This window comes from Ictidomys tridecemlineatus, chromosome X, assembly GCF_052094955.1.
Source record: "Ictidomys tridecemlineatus isolate mIctTri1 chromosome X, mIctTri1.hap1, whole genome shotgun sequence".
Classification (NCBI taxonomy): Eukaryota; Metazoa; Chordata; class Mammalia; order Rodentia; family Sciuridae; genus Ictidomys; species Ictidomys tridecemlineatus.
The window spans coordinates 44,297,706-44,318,925 of record NC_135493.1 but is presented as its reverse complement, the minus strand read 5'-3'; the positions used below and the strand labels follow the sequence as shown (position 1 = coordinate 44,318,925).

Sequence of the window (21,220 nt, the reverse complement as noted above, 5' to 3'; positions counted from 1 at the left end):
ACAAGGAAAGTTAACATGGATAAAGATGTGAATTAAAGAATATTCGAGGCCAGTCATTCAAGCAGACATTACAATCTTCAATGTGTATATGTCACAACCATAAGGCTACAATTGAAAGGACTGCAGGAGAAATAGATGTATTCACTATTATATATTATAGTTGGAGACTTCAATACCCCTTTACAAGAAATGGAAAGTTCTGGAACAGCAGGCAGTAAATTAGTGAGGACATAGTTAAATAACAGTACCATCAATCAAGTGAATATAACTGACACCTACATACTACTTTATCCATTGATAGCTGAATACACATTTTCAAGCTCACATGGAATAGTCATGAAAAAAAGACCACACTCTTTGCCATAAAACATTTCTTAAAACATTTGGATAGTGGTGATGGTTGTATAACACTGTTTATATTCTAAACCCCACATAATTGCACAATTTAAAAGAGTGAATTCTATGTTATGTAAATTTTATCTCTATTTTTTTAAAAAAGTGAAAAAATAAGGAAGTAGATATGTTAGGCAGCCAGGCTGTGAAATCTCTGAGCAGAATTCCCCTCATTGTGGCTCTTCCCTAGGATGAGAATGAAAACAAAGCCAAAGAAGAGTGGGGAAGTCATGTAGCTTTGGGAAGCCTGTAAGCTGAAAAGAGTTATTCGTGATTAGAAAATGATGTCCACAGGAACAAAAAGATAGGTGTTCATGTTTACAAACAGAAGCCTTCCTTCATTTGAATGGCCAAAAGTGGCCCAGAGGAGGAGCACCTAGACTAACAGTCACCCACGTATATGGCAGAAGGCAGGGTCCATCAACTAGCAGTATCTGAACTTTGAGCTATGTCTTTAAGATAAGTATAGAAGTGTCATCACATAGCCAACTGTAGCCTATTATTGGGTTATAAAATCAATTTAGTATGCTATTGTCATAATTTTAAAGGGGAACTCAAAACATGGGATTAAATATGAATGAAATAAAATACATACTGAGGCACAGGGAGTCAAGCATTGTTCATTGGTTTCAGTTATAGATATGTATATTTGTACAAGGTGAAAATAGAAAAATTTTTTTTGTGAATTCCAGTTCAAAAACTATTCTGAAAAACAATACCCTATAATTGTAAAGTTTTATGCTGCATATTATTAACTTCTTCAGTAAATAGGGTAAAAAGATTATACTTTTATTAGCTTATACATAGGCAAGACATGACATCTGAAGATATATTACATGGCTGGTGTGGTGGCATACACCTGTAATCTCAGCTGCTTGGGAGCCTGATGCAGGGTGACTGGAAGTTCAAAGCCAGCCTCTGCAGCTTAAAAGCCTATGCAATCTAGCAAGACCCTATCTCAAAATAAAAAATAAAAATGGAGGCTAGGGTTGTTTCTCAGTGGTGTGTGTTTGCCTAGCATGTGTGAAGCACTGGGTTCTATCCTCAGCACCACAGAAAAATAAATAAATAAAATAAAGGTATTGTGTCCATCTAGAATCAAAAATATTTTTTAAAAGTAAAAAGGGCTGGAGGATTTGGACTGATGCTTAAGCACCCCTGAGTTTAATTCATGATACCAAAATAAATAAATAGATATGTTACATGAAATGACTATAAAATAAATTGCTGAAATTTAAAAAATATTCATGTGATTATTATTTTTCTACTAACATTTCTATTATTGGATTCATATATATAGGTATGAAATAAAAAGTATGAACCTAATTCATTTCTAAAATTTGTGCTTTTTATCATCATCAAAGCCCAAAAGCTTGCTTACAACTGGGAAAAATTCTAACATATTTATTATCCCTTGGCTTAGTCAGTTATAGCTGCTATAACAATAATATACACTAGGTGGCTTAAATACGAAACAGATGTTTCTAAGTTCTAAAGGCTGATATAGCTATCATCAAGATGCTAGAAGATTTGTTCTGGTGAGGACCCCCTTCGTGGTTTGCAGACAGGTCCTTTATGCTGTATCTTTACATGGTAGAGACAGAGCAGAAGAAATTTCTCTCCCTGATGAGTGTTTTAATAAGGGTACTAATACCATTAAGAAAGTTCTACACTTATGACCTCATCTAACACCTAATGACCTCCCAAAGCTCCCACTTGGAATAACCATTACTTGGGGACTAGGGCTTCAACACATGAATTTGGAAGACACACACATTTAGTTCTTAGCCTTCTTATCTGGAAGAGTTGTATCTCTCCAACTTGTTATATTGATTGGATAAATATTTATTAAATTCCTGACACTGAAGATAAATATGTGGGTATTTCTTCTTTGGATCATAGGGAATGGATATTTTGGTGATCTACGAAAGAATTAGACACTCCAAATTTCCCAACACAAGTTTGCTCATAGCAGATAGTATATATTAAAGAGTTTCAGAGGTGTAAGGAAATGATGCATCTGTCGTTTCACAGATTCATTGTAAAAAGATAATTCAAATAGTAAATTAAAAGGATATCCTTAATGACCTGCATCCATCCCAATAGACAATCACCTGTGTGATTCCATATATAGAAAACTATAGGAAATAAAACTGATCTCTTGACAAAAAATCAGTGGTTGCCTGGAGACAGGCATAATGAGGCAAGGGTGGCTGAGGGACACAGAACTGAGAATATGACATCCTGGCAATGTTATCCTAATAATATTTAAGAGTATCTGGTTAATATAAAGGAACTTGTGGACTATCACTACAGAAAACAAACACATATGTAATTAACATTTTAACATTTTAAAATCTTATAACTAACTTATTGATATAACACTTGGATTATAAGTGGCTTTTTAAAAATTTACTCTAGAATGGATAAAACCCTAGTTACCAGGAAAGAATCCATGTTACAATCACAAATTCCTAAGGAAGAGACTAAGCAACTGCCTTGTCAACACCCATTTAAGAGATGCCTATGTATCAGCTAATAAAAGTATAATCTTTTTACTGTATTTATTGAAGAAGTTAATAATGTGCAGAATAAAACCTTCCAGTTATAAGGTATTGTTTTTCAGAATAGATTTTGAACTGGAATTCACAAAAAATGCTCATTATACTCTCTCTCTCTCTCTCTCTCTATATATATATATATATATATATATATATATATATATATATATACATGGGCCTCAAAGGCTACTACAAAACATAAACATGAGGATTGAAGGAAAATCCATCTACAAAGATGCCAAAAGGATGAAATCAAAATAGTTTCTGTACTTTCTTGCTATTTTGTGAACCTCATGTGTGCTAATCCACCATGTGCTCTTGTTCAGATCTATGAACTCACTTGAGCCAGGCATTATATCTTACCATGGATGGAAGTATCAGGGTCTCCTGAGCACTGCTGGCCTTCAGATCTGGATAGAAGCTTCTGCAGGCATCATGACCCACATCTTAAACTGTCTTCCTCAGACAATTGAAATGAGCTCAGTCACCAGATGAAGAGAAGTTCAGATGGAGACTGAATCCAGTGTTACTATACTTTATGGGGAAAATATTTGCAAGACACCACACTAGCACTAGGTCAGTGACCAATGGCACTGGTACAATCGGATAGTGATTATAAGCAGAATGTACAATGGACTTCTCACCAGGGTCTTTTTCTCCCTCTTTCCACATCCATCCTATCAAAATAAAATTGAAAGGAATAAGAAGTGGCCCAAATTCATACAGTCACTGATGATCCCACAATAACCACACAGATCACACTGCTTGGGGCAAGGAGAGTTCCACATTTCTTTCCCTCTCAAGTCAGCAGAGCACCAAATCCCAGAGAAGGAAAGAAGTGATTTGGGACTGGGGTCACTTCATATCCACACACCCCAGTAGGGTTCAGCTGACATCATGGGGTACTCACACCCTCCACTGAATCCAAACACCTGGAGGCCTGATACTGCTCTTATACTAGAGCAAGTCCTGCTTAACATGGTCACCAAAATGACATCATGTATCTATGGCAACTGCAGGTTGGTCCTAAGCACCACAAATGCCTTTGCACAGGCCTCCTCTTTGTCCTCTTTCCTTTCTCTGAAACAAAACACCTTCATCTTCAGGACATCTGAGAAATTATACTAACTAGCAGAACTAGGCTCAGACTCAGGCAATGGGAAAAACTCTGCCCAGCTTAGTGGAACAAAGAATGTCCCTGTTGTCAACAGTACCCTCATTAGGAGAAATGGAAAGACCCCAAAAGATAGAAAGTCAATAAGGTCACAGTGGAATTCATAAGCATTATTAGTTTCCTGGACATTGTTGGTATCTGTAGAATGCAGATGGTTTCTAATTTAAAATGCTTTGACCTCTGAATTTGACTGATGGTCCAGAGGCATACCCGTATAATCATTCTGTTTTTGTTTTTATTCTTTTACCTTCGGTACAGTATTCAATAAAACTACATGAGATTTTCAAAACCTTATCATAAAACAAATAGATGGTTTTGCTAAACCTTAGGCTAATATAACTTCACTGCATATATTTAAGATAGCTAGATAAATCAGGGACGATGGTGCATGCCTGAAATGCAAATATTTACGAGGCTGAGGGAGGACAATCACAATTTCATGACTAGCCTCAGAAACTTAGCAAGGCCCTAAAAAACTTACTGAGACCCTATCACAAAATAAAATTAAAAGGGACTGGGAGTATAGCTCAGTGTTTAAATGCCACTTGGTTCAATCCCCCGTAATGAAAAAAAATGCCTAGACAAAGTTATGATATTCAGTCATTTAGCTATATTAATGTATCTTAGATTTCGGATTGTTTCAGCTTATGGGGGCTTATTGGGTTATGACCCCATTATAAATTTTGGAACACCTATACTTTAACAAAAAATAGCAGATTATACATTCTTCTTAAGCTCACATGAAATATTCACTGAAAGCAGACCACATCTTGGGACATAATACACCATAACAAATTCAAATAGTGTGATGTGTATACAAAACTGTACAATTTTAAATGATTAAAATGTTATGTTATATGCATTTCCTCTCAATTTTAAAAAATATGCAAAAACAGAAGGAAACAATATCAGTAGCAAACTGTGAACAAACTCTAAGCAGAAATCCCCTCATTGTAGCATTGTCCTGGAATCACAGGACACTGTGTAGAAAGGTATTACTGTTTCCAAGTGGAAGACATGCATGATAGTCCAAAGCAAAATATATTCTTGTGAATTGTAACCTCTCCCCCAAAATCTGAAACATGTAATCTATAATAGCTAGCAAAGGTTTCTGCTGAAGACCGATACCATTAGAAATAAAATGATCTATTTAATAAATTCTTCAGTAATTAGGATACAAATTTAAATTTTAGTGAATAAGAATGAGAGAAATTACATCTAAATATTTGTGGTACATGGAATACTGCTTTTTAAATTACTGAAATGAAAATATTCATTGATTACTATTTATTAATCTATTTTCTTACTTTTGGTATTAAATGTGTAGTACAAAAAAATATCTAGGACCCATGTCAATGCTTTGGTTTGATTTTTATCATCATAAGATCCCAAAACTTTGCTTTACAACAGGGAAAATTATTGATATTGTTATTGTCCCTTGGACCTCATGCTAGTGTGCATTTACTGTCTTCTTGCAGCATCCTCATCTGGCTGAGTGATAGATAACTCACATCCATGTTCTTATAAGGCTACCTTCATGGCCTCATCTAAACTTACAGAGAATACATTCAAATAATATCTCATGGGAATTAGGGCTGCAACATATCAAAATTCAGGGATGGGGACAAATACATTCTCACCATATATTATCTTTTTTTGAGGAAAGTTTAATAATTCCAAAGTGTTTTATTCATTTGTAAAATATTTATTATAATCTTAAATTTGAAGATAAACCTATTAAGTGTTTCTCCTTCAGTGTAGTAAAATGGTTATTTAGGTGTTTCACAAAAGAACTGGGAATATCTGTGTTTCTTGCATACAAATCTTCCTGTAATGGATAGTATGTACTGTGTACTCAAGAAATATTTTTTCAAATATTCATAAATAATGCTTCTGCTGGTTCATCTGTTCATGGCTAAGACAATTTTAAAAGCTAAAACAAATATGTAAGCTAAATAAAACAAGGCCGATCAAAAAATAGGAGTCATCTGATTCCATTTAAATAAAATATAAGAAATCAAAACTAATCTGTTAATAAAACATCAGTGTTTCCCCAGGCACAGCATAATGAGGAAAGAATGTTCTAGAAATGTGATGTTCTGGGAAAATAATAATAATAGTACTTAAGAGAACCTGGACATTTGAAAGATGTTACTGGGTATCACTATAATAGGGCAAACACAAAAGTAATTGTTACTTTAAAATTTTTAATTTCTCATAAGTGACATTTTAAATTCATTCTTGGGGCAGTTTTGACTTAAAAATAATCATTAGACAATGGATAAAACTATATCGACAATTTCAAATTTCTAGAAGGACCTTCCTTGTCATCAACTACATATTTCCACACACATATGAGAGATACGTGAGATTTGTTGAAAACATAGTTATTGCATATGTGTGTTAAGCAGCAAATTCCTTAAGAAATATCCATTACTTTGTGACAATGAAACTCATCACTAATATGGCCTCAACGACTACCATGAAGCATGGCAGCTTCTAATGGCCAATTCCAACTGCTAAACCTCTTCAAGGATAAGATCAAAGTAGCTTCTTTACTTTCTGGCTATTTTGAGAACCTTATGTGTGCTTTTCTACCATATACTCTTTTTTTTTTATTACAGCCTCTGCTTTTAATATTACCATATACTCTTTTTAATTTTTTTGTTTGTTCCTTTTAGTTAGACCACATACTCTTTGTTCAGAGCTATGAAATCACTTAAGTCAGGTATTATCTCTTACCAGAATGGAAGTGTTGAAGGTCTCCTGAACACCGCCGCCCTTCAGATCTGGAGAAGACATTTCAGCAGCCCTCATGACCCACATCCGGAGAAACTGTCTTCTTCAGACTCTTTGTAGAGAATCAAATGTAACTGCGTTACTATTACTGTTCTTGATGGAGTCTGCCTGCAAACGGGATATTCTGTCAAGGTAAGTAACAGCGGACATGCTTGCAAACGAGGTGTCTGCTGTCCTTGGGAGGGCCTGCTCGCAAACGAGAGGCTTCTTCAAGGTTTAGATAGGTAACAACAAACATGCTTGAAAACGAGGTGTCTGCTGACCTTGGGAGAACTTGCCTGCAAACGGGATGTTCTGCCAAGTGGGCTAGGAGGGCACTGAGAAAAATTTTTTATCTGTTCTAAACAAAGAGCAGAGCTCAGCATACTCCAGGCCGAGAGTAGATTAGCCATGAGAAGCGGGTCACTTCTGATTAGAAAGTAAAACTTCTGTGTGCTATGTTTAATTAGCTGAAAGACCTGATTTATTGAAGTTGGAAGGCTGCCTTTTTTGTTCACAATACTATAAAAAGATTGCTTGTACACAATAAAGGACTTTTTTTTCCTGCTGCTGCTTTGCTTGCTCTGCTTCTTCTTCTTCTTTGTTTTCCCATGCTGACCTGCAAGTGAATTACTGCAACAATTGGCGTAGTCGGCAGGATCCAGCACCGAAAGGGTAAGCACTCCGGGTTAAGAAAACGAAAGGGGGACTTTCGGGATTCACAAAATATCAAAAGGTATCACCCCAGGTTGAAAGAAACTTTAGGGGAACTTTCAGAACTAACATGGGAAACTCCCAGTCTTTAAAGGAACAATATGTGGAGTTACTACAAGGATTATTATATTCCATAGATGTGAAAACATCTCATAAGAGACTCAAGGAGTTATTTAAATTATAGAATGTCATTGTCACTGGTTCCAATATCAAACTAAGATCCAGTTAAATTTAGGGGAATAGAAATTGGTTCAAAAAGAGCTCCGTAAGCAGCATCAGGCTGGGAATGTTATTTCTTTGAAGATTTGAACATTGTGTAGCGCTATTACTCAAGCATTACAATTATTAGACAGCAATAATAAAAAGGGCTCTCTTTGTGAAAGACAAGTTAATACATCAGAATCTGATAATAAGGTTAACAAAACAGAGCCCAAAGAAAATATTTGTGATACTATAGATGACTCTCCTAAATCAGATCTGAGTGATGAGGAAGATTCAGAAAGTTCAGATAGTGACTCCAATATGAAAGAAATTATGGAGGGCCTTATTTGGATAATATGAAATTTAAAAAGCAAAGGTCCTCTCTTAAACCTACTACTCCTTCTAATATTTCTCTCTTTCCAATGACAGAGTATAGAGTTAATGTGGGTAGAAAACAACAATGTTTTTCATTTCCTCTTACTATGATACATGATGATGATGATGATGATCTTGCAGCCCCTCCTGGTTGTTTTGTTGATCCACCACATTTGTTTCCTATAACTAAACAACAAAACCTTCAAAATCTCCCAATGATTGATGTTCACTATACTGCTATGGAATACAAGTTTATAAAGGATTTATAAGCTACAGCCTTTCAATATGGCCCTCAGTCTCCCTTTGTGCTAGGGATGTTAGAAAATTTGGGAACTTCTAAATTACTTATTCCTTTGGATTGGGAGGCATTAGCCAAAAAAGTTTTGGAGGGATCTCAATTGGTTACAATTGAGAAGTTGATGGGAAGATGAGGCACAAAAACAAGCTGGAGAGAGTGAAGCTCAAAATCCCCCCGGACCCAAGGAGGATAAGTTAATGGGGGAAGGTAATTACCCTGCCTTTATAGACAGGCTCTATATACAGATCCAGATCTTCAACAAGTTTGACAGGTTTTCTTAAGAGCTTAGAGATGTGTGATACCCACTGGTCAGGCACAACCTTCCTTTACTAAATCTATACAAGGGGCCACTGAAACTTACACTGATTTTCTTGCAAGACTGCGTACTTTTTTTATGAAGGCAATGGGTCAAGATCAAATAGCAAAGGTATTATTAGAAACATTAACATTTGAAAATGCAAATCCTAAATGTAAGCATATTTTGGGGCCATTAAAAGGGCAAAACGCCTCATTGAGTAAATATGTGAGAGCTTGTGCTGGAGTGGGAGGAATTGAACATCAAAGTTTCTGTTTTTGCTGCAGCCATGGCTGGAGCCCTTAAACCCAATAAATCAGGAACTTGTTTAAATTGTGGATAAGCAGGTCATTTTAAAAGGGATTGTAAAAAATAAAATAAAATATATAAATAAAATTTTATGATACTGTCTAATTACTGGCCAGTCATTTTTCTAGGACTCTTACTTTTTCCTAGATTCTGTATTTTTTGAGCTCATAATTTTGACCCTACAGACCTAAGTTAATGTTTTTCTGATCAGTTCTATTTTTGATCAACTGTGGAATATTTAAACATTACAATGGAAATTTCACCTAAAATAGCTACAAGGCCTTTATTGTGTTATGTGTGCACATTTGTATTATATGTTGTATGTCTGTTTGTGTGTATGTCCATATGTCATGTACATGATATAAAGATTGATATATATGTAAAGAGCGCTCATAAAAATTAAAAAAAATGGATCCAAATATTTTTAATTCACTGATTTATTTATTTTTTTTAAAATTTATTTATTTTTTTATTGTTGGTCTTTCAAAACATTACATCTTTCTTAATATATCATGTTTCACAATTTGATTCAGAATGGTTATGAACTTCCATTATTACCCCGTATACAGATTGCTGAATCACATCGGTTACATCAGTTACATTTCCATTGATTTACACATTGCCATTCTAGTGTCTGATGAATTCTGCTCTCTAACCTATCATCTACTATCCCCCCACCCCTCCCCTCCCCTCCCCTCTTCTCTCTTGACCACCTCTACTGTAAAACATTTATTCCACTTGTGTACTTCTTCCTTACCCCTTACTTCCTCTTGTATGTAATTTTATAAAACCCTGAGGATCACCTTCCCTTTCCCTGCAGATTCCCTTCTCTCTCCCTTTCCCTCCCCCCTCTCATCCCTATTTAATGTTAATCTTCTTCTCCTGCTCTTCGTCCCTACTCTGTCCTTAGTTACTCCCCTTATATCAAAGAAGTCATTTGGCATTTATTTTTTAAGGATTGGCTAGCTTCACTTAGCATAATCTGCTCTAATGCCATCCATTTCCCTCCAAATTCTATGATTTTGTCGTTTCTTAATGCAGAGTAATACTCTATTGTGTATAAATGCCACATTTTTTTTATCCATTCATCTATTGAATAATTCACTGATTTAAATGGTTCAATTTAAATTGGGTAAACAGATAAAAATATGACGTCTTTAACATGTTAATGACTGATATGCTTTGGTTCTAGGATTTTTTTTCACCAATAACAAAAAAAAATGGCTAACACGGTTCATTATACTTGTCTAATGTTTTGATAAAATAAGTAAATTAATTAGACATAAGATTATTTGTTTATGAATATTTGTTAAATATCTGATTGATTTACAAGGTTAATATGCTAAATGTTAAATATACCATTAAATGCTTTTAACTCCTTAAATTACATTAGATAACATTATTAATAATTTTTTAAGTTGGTAAATAATATAAATAAATAAATAAATAAATGGTTCTTTATCATCCCTAATATTTAGACACTATATTTTCATAATATGGTAAACAAATGTGATTAATTGTGTACTACAAATAACAAAATATCTCTTATTAAAATGGAATAATTTGCCTAAATTCAAAAATTTACAAAGATTATTTCAAAGTATAAATAAAAAAGGGGTTAACAAAAAAAAATAAAAGTTTCTAGATATGGATTTAAAAAAAATGTGTTTCTGGAAGTGAGTAAATAAAAGGATTTAAACAAGTGATAAAAAAGGTCTATGTATGTTGGCTATATAGTTTTAAGTAAGTGATAAAGAAGGTCTGTGTACGTTGGCTATATATGTAAATTTTTGAACAAATAATCTTGAAAAAATTAAGGATTATACAGATATGGTTAAACAACAACTGTTATTTTGCAATATTCTAATATGTTATTTCTTTAAGAGCTAAACTTAATTAATATAAAAACATCAATAATAATTATGGTACTATTACTCTTCTTTGTATATTAAATGTGTTCATATTTTCCAGGTATACAAGTCATTAAGATAAAAGCTTTAAAAAAAAAATTACATGAAGCTGGTGTTCTCCAAAAGGTTGCATGGTAATTTTAGGCTTATAAAAATAACATACTGGAGAATATTTATATCATTTAATGTTCTATAACTGGGCCTATTATCAATAAGATATATAAAGTTTTATGTTACTTTTTACAACACTGAGGTACAATTTAAATGTATTTTTTAAATTAATGAGAGCCTTATCTACATAAAGGTTAATATTATAAAACACAAGAACATTTTTCTATTTTTCTAAATAAGGCTAAAAGCTTTCAGCCTTTCTTTATTTCATGTTTTAGATGTGTTATCATATTGTGTTAGTTTTTACTCAAATAAACTTAAACAATTATTTATATATAAAATTTATAATATAATTTTTTAAAAAATAAATAAAAAATAAAATAAACTTTAAAACTACAACACTTTATTTAATTTATAAAGATAGCCCTACTTACCTAAGATAAGACTCTATGTCCTATCTGACTACATGTAAAAATAACAACAAAATTAGTAGGCCAAATTTCAGTATATTTTACTCATATTAGAGCACATTCTACACTGCCAGGACCATTAACTAGAAAAAATCAAAATATTGATTAACTATTATTCCCCTTACAAAAGGCTCATCTAGAACATACTTTATTTCATACAAACACTAAAGGACTTTATAATAAATACAAAATAACTGTTCATCATGTGCTTCTTTTAATATTCCTTACTGTCCTCCTGGTGTTAATCCAAGGGGACTCCATCCTTATGCCCTTTAACAAATGGATGTTGTTATAATTCAGTCATTTGGACAACTAAGATATGTACATCATACTATTGACACTAATACTCATTTTCTTGGGCCACAGTTTATCTTAAAAAAAAAAAGCTGATGCAATCATTTCTCATTTATTATCTTGTTTTGCTATCATGGGAATTCCTTAAGAACTTAAACTGACAATGCACCTGCATATACCTCACAAAAATTACATTCATGACATTACACATACATTTGGCATACCTTGTAATAGTCAGAGTCAAGCTATTATAGAAAGGACAAATCATATGTTAAGAAAATATATACTAAAAATAAAAAGGGGGGATATGGCTATGGCTTATATACCTCAAAATATACTTCATAAAACTTTACTAACTTTAAATTTTTTAAATGTCTGGTCAACTTCCAAGGTTCCTGCAGCCCAGCAACATTTCTCTACATTTATATCTCAGCCATTATTTCTACAAATTGGAAATACCTATGTGGAATAGGGATGAAAATAAAGAATGAATTTCTAGGTTGTTGCACCACATGGGAAGGGGTTTGCTCTTATTTCTACAGGTAAAACACCTTTCTAGGTACCTTCAAGACTTATCAAATTGCAGAATAAGTGACCCATTTGTCAGACAATTTCAGGAGCTGGCAATGCAGAGAGCTTCTACAATGGCAACGAGAACAGCGGACCCCCCAACATGGGGACAGATAAAAAAGTTGATTCAAGAAGCTGAAAAAAAAACCCTTCAAAAGGCAAATCAGCCTTTAAATCCTGTTAATCTTTTATTAGCTATGCTTGCCATTATTAATTGCCAGGTAAGTATAGTTTCTGCTCATTCTTTTGCTTATTGGGCCTATGTTCCTAACCCTCCTTTGGTGCACAGTGTTTCCTGGGGAAAACCTGAAGTTCGTGTGTGTATTAATAATACTAATTTTCCCCCCTCATGTATGTGGGGGAATTAAAAATATTCCATTCTATAAAAATCTGTATAATATTTCTAATATAACTGTAGCTGTTGAAGGAGTCCCATTGTGTATAGGGGCTCGTTCTTTCTGTTTGCCTCTTATAGCACATAACAACTCTTTCTTATATTAGTTGGGGAGTTAATTATCATAGTTACCCTACTGCTGTTTTTACTGTCATATCTTCCCGAGGATTTAATACCTCTAGTATGTATGTTAATCAATCATGACTATCATCTGAAGAATGTTTTGTCAGAACTCATCTTCCTTTATGTTCAGCTAAATATTTTGAAACATTTTTAACTCATTTAAAGTGAAAAAAAAAAGTCATGATCATCACCCTAAAACAGTAGTCAAATATCAAAATATCACTATAGTTGGGTGGAGTCCTAATCATTCTAAATTTATAAAAAGTTGGTCAAATCGTACTTTAAGATGGCATCGACATAATGGGACAATAAATGCTTGGGGTAATGAGACAAAATGCAACATTATGCTTTGGTCTCTCCAATGTTACAGGATATAAGGTTTTCCAATACTCAAGGGGATATATGGAAATTATGGGCAGTATCTGGGAAACTCACTGTATGGACTGGAAATTTCAAGTTAGATGTATCCCATTCCTCTCCTTTTGAAGTACATCTACATAATAATCTGACTTATTTTTCTACATGTGTTAAATTCCCTTATTCTCTTATGATTGAAAACTGGGAATGGAATGTAACTTGGGGAACAATATCATGTATAGACTGTTATCTTACTCAATGTGGAAATAGAACTAATTGGGAATTAATAGAAATTAATAATTATTCTTTAGTTATTGTTAAAGCTCGCACAGAATTGTGGGTGCCTGTTGACTCATCCTTGCTCTGATTCATTGTCTGTTACTCATTTGTACAATGCTGTTCAAGTTTTGTTATATTGCTCACTACAATTAATAGGAATAGTTATAGCTTCATTCCTTGCAGTTGCTTCTGTAACTGCCACTGCTGCGATAGCTAGTGTTGCTTTGCATCAAGACATTCAAACTGCGAATTTCATGAGAACATGGCATCAAGATGCTCATTTAATATGGCAACAACAAAAGGACTTAAACTCTCAATTAACTACAGATGTGATCAATTTACAACATGCTGTTTCCTGGCTTGGCGATCAAGTGACTATCTTGGCTACCAGAAGTGTACTGAAGTGTGACTGGAATTCTTCTCATATTTGTGTGACTCCTGTGCCATATAATACCAGTGATTCCTGGGAAATTGTTAAAGGATGGTTAAATGGACATCAAAATTTAACTTTAGAAATTATGAATTTGTAAAAGACTATTATGGTCACCTTTAGTAAGACATTACCTGAACTAACAGGATCTGACATTTTACAAAAATTGTCTTCAAGTATTGCTAATTTAAATCCTTTAAGTCATTTCTCTACCTTGTTGTCAACTTCTTTAGGTAACACTGTAATAATTTTTGTTTTATGTTTTGTTTTGTATATAGTCATCCAATGCTGGAAAAAGCAAAAGCAACTGAAACATGAAACCTCTCTTGTCGCTTCTGCTAAGGCTCATTTACAAAAACAAAAGGAGGGAGATGTAGAGAATCAAATGTAACTGCGTTACTATTACTGTTCTTGATGGAGTCTGCCTGCAAACGGGATATTCTGTCAAGGTATAGATAAGTAACAGCGGACATGCTTGCAAATGAGGTGTCTGCTGTCCTTGGGAGGGCCTGCTCGCAAACGAGAGGCTTCTTCAAGGTTTAGATAGGTAACAACAAACATGCTTGAAAACGAGGTGTCTGCTGACCTTGGGAGAACTTGCCTGCAAACGGGATGTTCTGCCAAGTGGGCTAGGAGGGCGCTGAGAAAAATTTTTTATCTGTTCTAAACAAAGAGCAGAGCTCAGCATACTCCAGGCCGAGAGTAGATTAGCCATGAGAAGCGGGTCACTTCTGATTAGAAAGTAAAACTTCTGTGTGCTATGTTTAATTAGCTGAAAGACCTGATTTATTGAAGTTGGAAGGCTGCCTTTTTTGTTCACAACACTATAAAAAGATTGCTTGTACACAATAAAGGACTTTTTTTCTGCTGCTGCTTTGCTTGCTCTGCTTCTTCTTCTTCTTTGTTTTCCCATGCTGACCTGCAAGTGAATTACTGCAACACTCTTGATAGGAGCTCAGTCATCAGAGGAAGAGCTGTGCACAGGGACAGAATCCAGAAATTACTATGCATTTTTGGAGTAACCATATCCATGGAAACATGCTAGGCAATGAAATGAGCATTTGTGAGCCCACAATATCCACAGAGCAATGGGGCTTACATGTGTGTTATCCCAGAAGGTCCCAGCAGTCCCATGGCTGAGCACTCTTGCTCTCATTTTACAGAGGAGAGACTGGGTCACAGAGGGCCATTCCCTTTCTTACCATCCAGCACCCCATCTTTACAAGGGACACCCTGGAGCAGGTCTTCACGATTTCTGGGGCCAGGAGGACCCCACATCTTTCTCCCTCTCATGTCAGCTGGGCACCAAGGCCCAGAGCGGGAATGAGGCAACTTAGGTCTGTGATCCCTTTGTGTCCCCACACCCCAGGGAGGCTCAGTTCCTTCCAAGAGGCACCCACACCCTCCACTGAGTCCAGATACCTAGAAGCAGGACCCTGCTCCCAAACCACAGCAAGTGCGTCTCCTTCAAAATGTCGTCATAGTCACCATAAGGACATCAGATTTCTATGGCAACCATGATGCTCAAGTTGGTGCACCTTACCAGAAATGCCTCTTTCTAATATATATATATATATATATATATCCTTGTATATGGACATAATACCTATACTTATTTATTTATCTTAATGTGATGCTGAGGAAGGAACCCAGTGCTCACACGTGATAGGTGAGCGCTCTACCACTGAGCTCCACCTGTAGCCCCCGAAATACTGCAAAACAGGCCTCCTCTTTATACCCCTCACCTTTCTCTGAAAGCAAAACTCGTTCTTCGTTCTTCAGCCCACCACTTGAGAAAGTCGTTGGTGGATAACTGTGATATCAGCTACTATGAAGGCTGAGTAAGGAGAATCCAAAATTCAAAGGCAGCCTCAGCACCTTAGCCAGGCCTTAAGCAACTGAGTGAAATTCTGTCTCAAAATTTAAAATAATGATAATAACATTGTGTCCAAGTGAGAACTCAATAACCTCCCTTTGAAGACATTGATGATGCAGATGAAATACCAGTTTAGACTTCTGTAGGTGGTAATGGGACTAGCATGAGTGTCAAGGGTTTATGATTCCTGCCTCCTATTTATCTTCACTCTTCTTTCATTTGGGGATTAGTGGGAAACTGTTTCCCTAACATCAAATTAGAATATCAAATAAGTGGACAGAAAATGATACAGAATAAATTAAATGGTTTAATCCTCTTTCTGGTTCTCAGGAAGGCCCTCCTGCAATACTGAGATGGCCCCAAAGCTTGATTCATGATGTAAATGTGAATATTTAATGCTGCTTTCTGCTAAATTTCCCAGTGGTCTCCAGGGAAGATGTGGACTTTGGTTTAGGTAACTGTAGTTACTTCTCTGGGAGAGGAGAAATTTAAGGCAGGACAAACATTGGCTGAAATCTAACTTCATACCATGTACTCTAAAGAGGATTTCTCACTGACACATTTTGTAAGGAGGGCACGGTGAGTCCCCTTTCACAAATGATCAAGTTTAGACCAATAATGGCTAAGGAAGAATTCCAGTGCCACACATCAAGTAAGTAGCAGGAATGGGATTGCACAGTTACTCTCATTTAAATGTCACATGCATTCTCAATAAGGATGATACTACACACAAGAGGCTTCAAACAGGTTCTCAGGGGTAGGGGGATGCTATATATTAAAATGTTTTGTGAGACTACAAAGAACCAGAACACGTAGTTAACAGTCCATCTATGATAAACATTTCATATTCTGGGCAGAATGTTTACAAAGATGAAAATGTCTAAATGGGGAGATAATAAAAGGATGAAAAGTGTTATATCCCCAAAGACTTCACATTGATGATGGGCCACTAGGGCTTAATGATATTGAACAGAGAGTAAATCGGAATAACAGGTGTTTCCTCTAAACAGATGATCTGGAAGATAAGATTTAAATTTTTAAAACTAATATAACAAAATGATACCCTAAATATTATCTCCTCCAACCTGAATCTTTATTTAAGTAATTTGTTATTAAATCTATACTTCAGATTTGAAAGAAAAGTGACTCAGGACTGATAACACACTTACCTGGGATTGAAAGTGGGTTTATTGTCAGGAGCCTTACAGAGCTGCTCTTTACAAAGAGAGGGACAGCAGCAGCAAGCGAGGAACAGCAGTAGCAACTCCCCCTTGAATGTTACCATTTGTAGGCTAGAATCATGGTCACGCACCAGGGGCAGGTTTAGTGTTGACTGATATAGTAAGCATCCCCTGATCTTGTGGAAGGCAAGTTTGTTTCTTGGGAACAGAGACCGGCAGTTTTCCTATCTCTCAGAGGGGAAATAGGGAAACCAGAATGTCCCCATCTCAGGGACCAGTAAGTTGTCTCCTATCTCTCAATGAGAGAACAGGGAGAAACCAGCATGTCTCCAGGTGGATAGGTTTTATCTCAGGCTACTTTCGATATCTTGGGAATGAGAACAGTATTCATAAAGTGGATGTGGGAGAAAGGAAGATGGCTGTAATTATGGTAACAAGATTGGGTTGTAGGAAGTTGGGAAAGCTCAATTCAATCATTGAAACTGTGTTGTTGATGCCTGCTCAGTAGTGGAGCCTGGAATCTCACTAAAGCTTTGTGTCCCGATGCTGCCAAGAATCTGAGTGCTCTGATCTCCCTGGAAAAGCACATTCCAGTCTGCATCACAAAAATCAGAATGCTGGCCTTTCCTTCAAGTGAAATGACACAACCCATAAAATAAGAGTGCATAAATCCAAAGTGATAAAAACAAATATCTGAGTTAATAAAGAAATGGGAAATAGGAGACAAACTAGCTTCATCCAATAATTCCAGATAACATATGCAGCTGCCTGCCCTTTATATTCTCATCCCAACTCCTGAGGGGAGAACTGACTTAGTGACTCACTTGTGAAGACAACAGTAAGCAGATAGAACACAGTCATTGTCCACTTGAGAACCTTGGCAAACATCACCTTAACCAAGTGATGAAGGTTAGCATCACCAGTGATATTATGTGAATATCCTGTCCTCCCAGAGAGAATGTGATGAGGAGGCACTTCACATCTCTGGTATTTCCCCTTAAAACCCATGACCATGGTCTAAACAGGAGGAAAACAACAGACTAAGTTGGTGATCCTTGAGGCTGCCAAGGTCATGAAAACAGTCTAGCAGTGGTTCTCACCGTTAAACAGGGAGTTTTCATGTGTCATCAATTGCACTCCTAGGCAAACAACCAAAATAAATGAAAACCCATGTCTACATATAAACTGGCACAGGAACGTATGTAGCATCATCATCTTTCATAACAGCCAAAAAGTGGAAATAACCCGTGTGTTTTCCTCTTCATAAATGGACAAATAAAATGGAGTACCATATTTTTCATCAATTAAAGGAATGGAATACTAATGTGTTATAATAGGGATGAACCGTGAAAACATGTGAAGAAACAAGATGCAAAAGACCAAGCATTGTGTGGTTCCATTTGTATAAAATATATGTAATACGCAAATCTGGAGACACAGACATGCATTTCTTGGGGCTGAGGTTAGGATCAGGGTTTAACTGTGTTGAGAATGATGCCGCATTATAGGGTGATGGAAAAACTAACACTTTGTTCCTCAACTTTATACCAGAAACCATCAAGCTGTACCTTTAGAAGGAGTACATGGATAATTATATTGTTTTAAAATTATACTGCAAGAAATCTGTTAAAAATACAATATTGGCGTGAGATTCTGTTGTATTGCAAAATACTCAAACTTTGTTCTTACCATGTTTTGATGCACATGTATTTGATAAACATGAATATAAATAAAACTGCGGCTGTATCCTACCCTGCTGACTCAATGACCTGTGTAATTCCAAGCAATGATTGTCCCTTCTCCCTCGCACCACCCATGTTCCCTTGGGTTGCTCATTTGTATAAAAGCCAATTTACACCTCATCACTTCCACCTGCAGCACAGGTTTGACAGTGGGTTCTCTACAGGGTGCAAGGCCTGTCCTCTGTGACAGACTATCAGCACTGTTACTTTGCTTACTACTCCACAGCCTTGGGCAGTCCAAGCAGCACCAACTTTATGAATGTCAGGATGGCATCACTTATTAGAGGGCTCCAAAGGTGCACACTCTTTGCACCAACATTTTCTCTTTCTGAAGTTGATATTCAGGATGAAATGAAGAATGTCAATAAGGCTCAGGTTATAAGGATGCCATGATGAGAATTCCCTTCCTTGACTTCTGTACCTGAGTGCATGAAGGGAGGCCAAACAAGACACAAAGCCATGAATGGACAAAAAGAAGACTAGGGAAATGTGGTTGTCACCATATGTGTTTGTGGACACATACCCCCACACACACACACACACACGCACATATACATATGGAACACACATGCATCTTTTGAAGCCAAGTTCTGTTGTCATATTCGAATTCTCCAAGACAGTTTGCTGCGCTCCACATTCATCTCACCTTACAATCAGTGGTGTAAACTGTACCAGAAAATGTGCCTTTTAGCAATGTCACTCTGAAAACGCTACACACACAGGGTTGACAACAGGGACTATCAAAACACTCTAAATATCACAGTTTGAACATTGATTATTTACTTCCACAGGATGGAATTCTAGAAGGTAGCAAAAACAAGTCATAATGATAACAATGATGTAAGATTCCTTCACTATCAGATTAGCAATGATTCCCATTATCCCTCATGTGTGGGGAAATAAGTACTTTCATGCTTCCAGTTTAGAATATAACTGAGTAAGAGTATTTAGAAGTCATTTTGATAATAGAAATGGTTACAAATATAGTTGCATAAATGTATATATGTATATGTATTATGGGTTATCTTTGCTGTGTGTATATATATGTAATATATATAGTGTTATCATAATATAATTACATATATAATATATATTATATATGTAATATATTGTTATATATAATATACATATTACATATATAATAATATATTATATATCTTATTAATTACATATATTATATGCAATATATTACATATAATAACCACATAGTTACATCATTGTTATCATTATGATTATATATATATATATTCTTATTTCTCACAGAAAAACTGGTAAAGGAACTAAATTTTCAGTACTTTGATACTAATGAAATTTGGGGGCATCCACACAGAGAAACACCCAGTGAAAGGGGGAAAATACCTGAAATTTTGTTGAAACTTTAAAATGCAATCATATAAATGATTTCCCTGGAAAGATACCCATATTAAGGGAAAATTTGAATTTCAGAGATCATAATTGGAGAGTAACCTTTTTAAATTGTTTTTGTAGTTTGTTCTAATTCGTTATATATGACAGTAGGATGCATTTTGACACATTGTACACAAATGGAGCACAACTTCTCCTTCCTCTGGCTGAACATGGTGCAGAGTCACACTGGTAGTGTAATCATACGTGTATATAGGTTAATAATGTCTGTCTCATAACACTGTCCTGCCCATTCCTACATTCCCTCCCTCCCTTCACTCCCCTCTGGACAATCCAAAATTCCTTCATCCTCCTCCACATAATGGATTAGTATCTGCTTATCAGAGGAAAAAAATTTAGATTTTGGGGTTTGGCTTATTTCACTTAGCATGATATTCTCCAGCTACATCCATTTACCTTAGCTAAACTATGGAACAAACCTAGATGTCATTCAACAGATGAATGGATAAATATTACATAATGTAATATTACTCAGCCATAAAGGAAAATGAAGTTATAGCATTTGCTGGTAAATGGATGTAAATGGAGACTTTCATGGTAAGTGAAATAAGTCAATCCCCAAAAATCAAGGGTCAAATATTCTCTCTGATATGTAGACGTTTACACACAATAAGGGTGAAGGATAGAAAAACAGAAGTTTATCAGGTTAGACAAAGGGGAATGAAGGGAAGGGAAGTGAGATGGCAACAGGAAAGATAGTAGAATGTATTGGACATGACTTTCACATGTTCATATGTGAATACATGACCAATGGAACTCCACAACAAAGAATGGCATCCTAATTAGAATAAGTTTACTCCATGTATGTATAATATGTCAAAGTACACTACTGTCATGTGTATCTAAAATGAACAAATAAAAAATAAACATACACCCCCCCACAAAACACTCTAAATAACATAGTGTTGTATATTATTTTTTCCGTAGGATAGAATTCTACAAAGAAGCAAAGCAAGTAAT

At 35.5% G+C, this 21,220-nt stretch overlaps 2 long non-coding RNA genes across 2 annotated transcripts in view; one reads left to right on the top strand and one right to left on the bottom strand.

Moving 5' to 3' along the window:
* LOC120889441 (uncharacterized) overlaps positions 1-6,974 on the bottom strand; it is a 161,478-nt gene extending 154,504 nt beyond the window's left edge. Inside the window, exon 1 of the long non-coding RNA XR_005733328.2 lies at positions 6,871-6,974. This is a non-coding gene — a long non-coding RNA (uncharacterized LOC120889441). The remainder of the gene's footprint in view (positions 1-6,870) is intronic.
* LOC120889439 (uncharacterized) overlaps positions 1-14,908 on the top strand; it is a 32,925-nt gene extending 18,017 nt beyond the window's left edge. Inside the window, exon 2 of the long non-coding RNA XR_005733327.2 lies at positions 6,874-14,908. This is a non-coding gene — a long non-coding RNA (uncharacterized LOC120889439). The remainder of the gene's footprint in view (positions 1-6,873) is intronic.
* Positions 14,909-21,220: the final 6,312 nt, after the last annotated feature.